The sequence below is a fragment of the Canis lupus genome, chromosome 16 (assembly GCF_048164855.1).
Source record: "Canis lupus baileyi chromosome 16, mCanLup2.hap1, whole genome shotgun sequence".
Classification (NCBI taxonomy): domain Eukaryota; kingdom Metazoa; phylum Chordata; class Mammalia; order Carnivora; family Canidae; genus Canis; species Canis lupus.
In genome coordinates, this window is record NC_132853.1 from 19799996 (window position 1) to 19808564 (window position 8569).

General features: G+C 53.4%; 1 non-coding gene across 1 annotated transcript; it reads left to right on the forward strand.

The window, feature by feature from the left end:
- Window positions 1-1518: 1518 nt before the first annotated feature.
- TRNAT-CGU (transfer RNA threonine (anticodon CGU)) lies at window positions 1519-1590 on the forward strand. The gene has a single exon. It is a non-coding gene; the product is annotated as a tRNA-Thr (tRNA).
- The last annotated feature ends 6979 nt before the right edge of the window (window positions 1591-8569 follow it).

Genomic DNA, 8569 nt, shown 5'->3' on the forward strand with positions numbered 1-8569 from the left:
CAGCGAGATCTTACTGAGCTTTAAAAAAATAGGAAATCACGTCATGTGACAACATGGGTGCACCTCGAGTACATTATGCAAAGTGAAATAAGCCAGTAACAAAAAGATAAATACTGTAGGACCCCCACCTATGAGAGTTCTCCTGAGCAGCCAAACTCTAAAGCAGTAAGTGGAATGGTGGTTGCCAGGGCCTGGGGAGCGGCTGAGGAAGGGGAGTCACTTCCTGTTCAGTGGGTAGAGTTTCAATAAAAGTTCCATGTGTTGCACAGCAATGTCCAGAGAGCGGACACTACGTTTCTAAATGGTCAAGATGGTAAATTTTATGTTTAGCACACGCAACAGCTTTCCTAGGTTTCCCCAAACCTCCACCAGCTATACTTTTTTAAAAGTGCTATAAAAAAGCAAGAATGACTTTGGCATTGGCGGGACCTGTGACCCTCACCCCACGCCGGCGCTGGCCTGCAGGAGGGCTGGAGGCTGGCAGGTGGCCGCGCCCTGCCCCGGGAAGAGGCCTGTCTCCCACCTGCCTCTCCAGGAGCAGACCCCGTGGCCACAGGCCAAATGAGGTCAGAGGGACCTGATTTCCTTTAAAAAAAATTTTTTTTTTTTTTAAACACAAGGTCTATAAAAACGTTCACAGCATCATAATAAGCACCCATATTCCCGGCCTTTCAGCTTCTTGCTTCTCATAGAATAGAAACCAAACTTTACCAACAAAGTCCCCTTTGCCCCTGTCCCGGGCCAGTCTCCTTTACGCGTTTCACCCCCTGCGCACGTCCTCGCCTCCAGCGGGCGGCCGGCCCCTGCCCCGGCCCCGGCCCCGGCCCCGCCCCCGCCGCTCTCCCCGCCGCGCCCTCCGGCTCGCAGCGCCCCTCCCTGGGCCCCGCCCCGCCCCGCCGCGCCCCCCCTTCCTCCGCCGGGCAGCCCGGGGACCCGTCTCCGTGGGCGGCCGCGGAGCTTCCTCCCGGGCAGGGCCGCCTCGCCTACAGAGCGCCTCGGCGGAGTGTCCCGGGCCAGGGCGCGGCGCGAACGAGCCGGAAGGAGCCCGCAGGAGCCGAGGTCGCCTCCCCTCGCCCCGGAGCGCCGCCCGCTCCGCCCGCTCCGCCCGCCGCCCCCCGCGCCCCGCACGTTTCTGCGCGGCCCGGCCCGAGCCCCCGGCGCCGCCCGCCGAACCTGCGGCCGCACCGCACCGACCCGGCCCGGCTCGCGCGCGTTCGCGGCCTGGGCTCCCAGCGAAGCCCCGGCGGGCCTCTGCCCCGGTCTCCCCGGAAGGCGCGCCGCGAGTTCGGGTCCCGCTGCAGCCAGGAGGCCGGTGCCCGGCCCGCGCCCGCAGCCGCCCCAGAGCCGGGCAGAGCGGGTCCCGGCGGGCGGCCCGGGGGGCGGGGCGGGGCGGGGGCGGGGGCGGCCCGGGGGGCGGGGCGGGGCGGCCCGGGGGCGGGGCGGGGGCGGGGCCTCGCCCTTCCCGCGCCTGCGCCGCCTACCCTCCACTGAGAGCTTCCACCGCTCGCTCGGCTGTCAGGCGCGGTGGCCAAGTGGTAAGGCGTCGGTCTCGTAAACCGAAGATCGCGGGTTCGAACCCCGTCCGTGCCTGGGGCTGGAGGTTGGGGTTTGGCGGTGGGGCGCTGCGGTCCCCACGTGCGCCGTCCCTTAACTGCGCGGTATGTTTTTACTTTTCAGCTTGTATTCGGGCGCCCTCGGTCCCTCCCCTCCCCGAGGCCGCGCAGTCGCTCGCGCAGAGCGGGCCAAGGCGCCCGGGCTCTCGGGGCCCCTCGTGTCCCCGCAGCCCCGCCCGCCCTGCCGCACCCCCCCCCCCCCCCCAGACTCTCCTGGGATCCCTGTGGAGCCGCTGCGGGCCCGGGGAAGGCCCATGCTCTGATGTCTCCGGTGGGGGAGGGGGCGGCCTGGTGTCGCGGGGGTTGCGTGTCTTAGGGTGGCAGAACTTCCCAGAAAGCACGTTGGAATTTCTGGAGCGGTGTTTTCTGGTTTGCGTGTGTTCCTTGAAAGGCGAGTCCACCTGTGCCTACTGCCCGCACTGTTGCCTAGGAAGCCGGCCGCGTCGCTAGACTGACTGGTAGGCGCCTAGCCCTTCCCCGGCCCTCGTGAAATTACGGTGTGAGTCTGGTGCCTGCCTGTGTGATCCTTTCAGTCTGGCCCCCAGCCGGTTATGACACTCCCCAAGTCATCTCTAGGATAATCAGCCCAATTTAATATGACTCGATGTTGAGGGCCTCTCATTCCTGAATCATTCTAGTCTGTCCCCTTCTTTAATTGCGATCCTCAGCATTGAAGATACTTTACTCCAGAGAGAGTTTTGTGGATGGAACTTCGCCCCCCTCATTCCACATCCCATATTTCTGTTAATATGACCCCAAATCACGTTACCTTTCCAGAGGCCCCACTGCACCGTTAACGATGGGGAGCTTCAGGTGGATTGAATGTCAGCAGAGTCTCTGAGGTGATGCATGGAGTTATCAGAAGACAGGATGTGGGGCTCAGGGAGCAGGGAAATCTATTGATTTTTTTCCCTCAGGCTCCAGTAAATAGAAGAAATGCTCTTGGCTTTTGAAGGGAATGCTGAGCTAAGGATTCAGTGTTATCACGGACTTGTTAGTAAATGCAAATTGAGACAGATTCCAGATATTCAGAAATAGGAAGAGGAAAGGTCCCAAACTATTGGATATTGCCTTGAATCTTATCCCTTCAGTTGGATTCCTGATGAGAAGAAACTGCAAGGTTAGGTATTGGGTTTCCTGTAGCAGCTGGAGCAGAGAATTTCACCCTTGCAGAGGTGGGGCGATGAACCAAGCTGAAATTAATAAAAGAGGGTTGAGGTACAGAAGATGTCAACATACAGATGTTGGAGGAAACGGGACTCCAGGGGTAAAGGACCAGAGACAAAGGTCAAGGATGCGACCCAGGTTAAGGTGGGCGAGGAAAGGAGGAGCAGTTTCAAGTACCAGGGTGAGCATGGGAGCAGAGTTCTTGTGGTTACCTTGAGAGCCCATGGGTATCTACACTCACCTGTGGTCGGTCACTGGCTTAAAGAGTGGGGTGCTGGGCAGCAAGAGATACCTGTGTCGGGTTTATGCCCTGACCTCTATTAAATCACTAACACACCCTGGACCTCAGCTTAGCTGCAACCTTCAAAAGTTGAAAGAGATGTTTCCTAAATACCTTGCGGCCTGAAATTCTGTTTCTCCCTCGGAGCCCAGACCTTGGAGAAGTCAGAGGACCTCAAGCTGTCCCGCCCATCTCTCTCATGGCTGCCAAGTGGTGACAAATAGTAGTCCCTTTCACGGTGGGGCCTGGTCATCCTGACCTCATGAGAAGGTCCATATGACCCTGGCTCCCCCACCCAGAGAGGGACAGTCAGTGCTCCCTGATGGGCAAGACGAGAGCGGCAAAGGCCCCCATTCCTATAGCCTGCCTCCTACTCTAGTTGTGACGTGCAGCCCTGAAGAGACTACTCCAGAAACGGTTCCCTTGACTGTCAGTTTTCCCTTGCTCAGACCTCCTCCCAGTTGCTCCCTCCCAGGATCTAGAACAGAACACAGGGCCTCTGGCCTTCTAGTTTGAGAGCCACGTCGGCAGGCAGCCATTTGTGGGCAGCTGAAACCTCCAGGATATTTTTAAAAACATACACTACTTTAGGTCAGGCCTCTTCCTTCCTGTACATAAATATTATTATTTAACTTAAAAGCACAATTTGGCAAGTGTATCTATTTTGCCTCCTGCTGTCAGTTTGAATCCAATATTCCAGCCTAGAGAGAGGGATTTTTAAATCTTTCATTGTACAATAAAACACAGATTCGAGAGCCACACATCAGGTTAGTGTCTTAATGAATTATAAGAAGAATACCACTCAGGTCAGAGAACTTGGCCAGGCACCCCAGAAATCTCTTTTATGTGCCCCCTGCTCTCAATCACAACCTGCCCCCACAGCCAGAAGTAATGATACTCCCTAGTTAGTGATTATTTTCTTGCATTTTTATGCATCAGCTAGTTGTACATCTTTATAGTCTATAATTTAACTTTGCTCATCTTTTTTTTTTTTTTTAAAGATTTTATTTTTTTACTCATGAGAGACACACAGAGAGAGGCAGAGACACCGGCAGAGGGAGAAGCAGGCTCCCTGCAGAGATCCTGATGCGGGATACGGGACTCAGGACTCGATCCCGGGACCTTGGGATCATGACCTGAGCCCCAGGCACATGCTCAACCACTGAGCCACCCAGGCATCCCCAACTTTGTTCATCTTTAAAACTGATCTTTTAAACTCTTTTTTCTTTTCAATCACTAGTATTATCTTCTTTCCCTTTCACTTCTTGCAATGTATCAGTTGAGGAATCTTGCCTGTTTGACCTGTCGGGTTTCCCATAGTCTGGGCTTTGCTAACTGGTAACGTTTGGTGCAGTTAAACAAGCTCCTCTGTCCTTGGTATGTCCTGCAGATCAACACCTATATCCAGACACTGGATCAGAGTCAGGTTCCAGGTCTTTGGCAAAATGCAGGTATAACCCCGTGTGAGAAACCTCTGATTCCCGCAGGTAATAAGTGACTCAGCTTCTTGTCTAGGACCTCTCTGTAGTCTCACACCATGGCTGGGAGGCCCCTTAGGGCTGGGACAGTGTCTCACTTATGCCTGGGTTTTTAGCACCTGGTATAGAGGAGCCCTGGCATAAGTGGGGTCCCTGTTTGGAGGGTTGGGGACGTCTTCCCTGATGGTGATGTTGTGGCTGGGTTCTGGAGGATGAATAGGAATTCGCCAGACCACTGCAAGGTCTTGGGTATTTCTGCCCTCATCCACTCACCTTTGACACTCAAATACCATGAGCTAGGTTGAAGCTCATCAGGCAGGGGTAGGTTTTTCTTTACCTCCTGGCCCCTCTAACCTTGCACATAAAATGAAATTGCAAATTAAGAAACAAAAACAAAGTGAGAATTTATAATAAGCAAATACTAAAGGTCCACCCTCATTCTTGGGGGCAGAAGTTACAAATTTGGAATCATGGCCTGACAGGAATGAAAATGACCATCCAGTCCTCCTATTTTATAGCTATAGAAGCAGTTAAAGAGAGGGAAGTGATTCATTCAAGTTTATCCAGAAAGCTCTAGCTTTTATAATACAGACTAGGCTCTTCCACAGAATGAGCACAAATCTGTTTGGAAATGCCATCCCTGGGTGGCTCAGCGGTTTGGCGCCTGCCTTTGGCCCAGGGCGAGATCCTGGAGGCCTGGGATCGAGTCCCATGTTGGGCTCCCGGCATGGAGCCTGCTTCTCCCTCTGCCTGTGTCTCTGCCTCTCTCTCTCTCTGTGTGTCTTTCATGAATGAATAAATAAATAAAATCTTTAAAAAAAAAAAAAAAGAAATGCCATCTCCATTATTAATTGACATGTACCCAGGAGATGGCCCATCTCTTTGCCAGTCTGTGAGCCAAGCAGGTACCTTATTTGTCTAATATTCACCCCCAGCAATAGGCAAAGCACATAGGGACAAAATAAGAGGCTTGACCAGACCACTCGGGTTATAGAGGGAGGAACACAGACAAACATGTCCAATGGTTGGAATCCACAGGAGAGTGACTAGTAGCTTTTCTAAACCAAGGGCTCTAACATGGTCCAGGCACTTACCTGCTCATGGAAAGCCTTTCAGAGAGCCCTGGCTGGGACGGCTGGGACCCTGGGCCAGGAGGGCTCCTTGTGTGACCTTACTTCCCACCCTCTCCGCCTCACTCCTTAGGTCACATCCAGAGGGTATAACCCAAGCAGAGTGTCAGACCACCTGCCCCCGCCCTAACCCCCCTCATGCAGAAAAACCGAATCCAGCTTGAAGCACTGCTCTGGCATTACTGCAATATTACTACACCTGGAAAGAATTGACTCCTTTCCGGGGAATGTACTCCTCCGCTGCTGCTTGTGGGCAAGCGTTGTGCCTTCTTGAGTGACCTAGACAGATAAAGGGGCTCTTTATATGTTGCCTGGATGAATGAAAGTCAACGATTTTTTAAAAAGTCAACAACTTCTTTGGAATAGGCAAAGGAATAGGCAAGCCGGGAGAAACCACAGCGAAGATCCTGCTCCAGTTGTGTCAGTGATGACACAGAGGCCGAGAGGCAAAGAATAACTGATTGAAGGTGGCACAGGCACGAGAGACCCCAAATGTTGACAGGACCAAGTGATCCCCGGGATGGCTTCTCGGCAGTAAGGACTTTTGTGCCCAGCCTGTCTTTCTCCTGAGCTGTGGGACTCTCCCCTGTGTCCAAGCCATCTGGGCTGGGAAACAAAATGCATGTAGATTGCCATCTGAACAAACTATGCCGTGCCTTGTGTCAGAGCTCTTTCTGGCTGATGGCAGGAAGCTGGAAAGAAGCCAGCACAGTCGGGACTGGGACGTTGCATCTGATAGGCTGGATGGTCCGGAGGAGGAAGTTGAGCAGAAAGAATGCAGCACGGAGTGACCTTGGGTAAATCATTTCACCTCCGCAAGCCCAGTGTCTGTATCAGTAAATCAGTAAATATCAGTGTCTGTATCCTCTCCACCCCCACCTCCAGCCCCACCACCCCACAGCACTTTATGTGTTGTTAGGGACGTGGCAGGTGTTCATGTACAGGAGTGGAGAATCAATACCGCAACATGAAGTGGATATGAAATACCTTGCGTGGTTTGGGCTTTGGAGACCACAGTCAATGTTGGCCCATCTGCCCTTGGGGGATGTGGTTCCCCTCTGAGAGTCGACTGGGGAAATCAGTAAGTATTGGAGAGAGTGCCTCTGCGGGGGCTCGGCCCTGGGGGCCCCTGCTGAGGGTTTAGGGTAGTCCAGCCCATCCAATAATAGCAAAGCTAGGTTCTCAGGGCAGTGTAGGCAGGCCTCAAAGGCATTCGGCAAATATTTACTGAGTGTGCATTATATGCCAGGCACTGGGACACAGTAACGTATGAAACAGACAGAAATTCCTACCCCTGTGGAGCCTACATTCTGGCAGGTGGAGGCAAAGATCAGCAAGGAGACACAACATGTACTTAGATGAGCAAAATATGTGGCACATCAGACGGGAAAGGACTGAGTGAAGGGAAAAATGCTAAGTGATGGGGAAGGAGGCTGCTGTTTAAAATAGGTCAGCCAAGGAAGACCTAGGGAAGAATCTAGAACGGGGTGGGGGTGGGGAAACAAGGTCAATGTCTCCAGCTCTCTGGGATTTTGTCCTCAAGGCAGGTGGATCCCTGCCTTGGAGGGAGCCATGGAGATGGATGTGGGCAGGAGTGTCTGGGACCTTAAGAGTGTCCGTGTCACAGCACGCCCTCCCCTCCCCCACCTCCCTCAAGGGCTCCGGCTTGCTAAAGAGCCTAACTCCTAGGGGTCATTTGTGTGGAGGAGCATGCAAAAGGGGCAGAAGCCCGAGCAGACTTGGAGAAGGCAAAGGCGACGTGAATGGCTCTGGATGTTGGGCTTCTCTGAGCTGTTTCCCTGGAGCAGCTGGTGGAAGGTACGCTGGACCCGGGAGGAACTGGGCAGAGAGGAGCTGGTCTCTGCAGTGACCCTGGCAAGTAATTTCACCTCTAGAATGTGGGCAATAATAATAATACCCACCGAGGGCCAGCGTCAGAACGTAAGGAGAAGCACAGGGTCTTGGCACCTAGAAATTTCTCACTGAGAGCTATCTCATCTTGGCACATTCTCTAAGGCGATATTTCTCAAATTGCAGGACGTCACCATGTGTGGAGCACGAAGGAAATGTTAATGGCTTGCGGGCAGCACGTTTTTTTTAACGGAACAGAATAGGATAACAAAATTGTTTCAAGTGTGTAAAAATTGTTTCAATGAGACATTTTGTGTGTGGGTATAGATATCTCCTACCACGGGGCGTGACCGGAAATTTGGAAGCCACTGCCCTTAGATGGTGCTTCTGTAACTGGCATGCCACTGTCCCCGTTTTGGCCGTATCAGAATGCCACTTGTACTTGTATAGGCTGAATCCTTGGCTGTGAGCTGGCTCACTTTATTTTTTGCCTCATCGTGACAACAACATTCATGACATTTACATTAAAAAAATACAGCACATTTTTTTCAACCTGAAACCATCTCACACATGAGGATAACGCTCAGGGACGCTGGTGGTCAGGAGTGTCACAGTGAAAGCACTTGTTCCAAGTACGGCTGGAGGAGCTGTGAGACTCAAGCCAGCCCCGGCCCACTGTCCAGCTTTCCCCGTCCTTGGGGTTAGCCTTCCCACCGTGCCCCCTCAAGGACAGCCCCTGTCTGCTTGTGGACTGGCTCTGGGTCTTTTTTGGGGATGGAACCCCCAGTGGAGGCCAGGGCCCAGTATCTAACTTTGTCTTGTGAGCTGTGCCAACTCCGCAGAATCTCCTTTCGAGTCTAGCTTTGATTCCATTGATGGGATTAGGTGCCCCCCATGGCCATGTGCTTTGATGTGGTCAGGGGGTAGCAGGGAGATTTCTAGCTCAGGGAGCAAATCTTAATCTTCTGCAGGCTTCTCTGGGATCAGCGCTGGGGTAAACCCATTACATCCCTGCCCTTTCATCCCCCCAGGGCACCGGCTCCTCCAGGC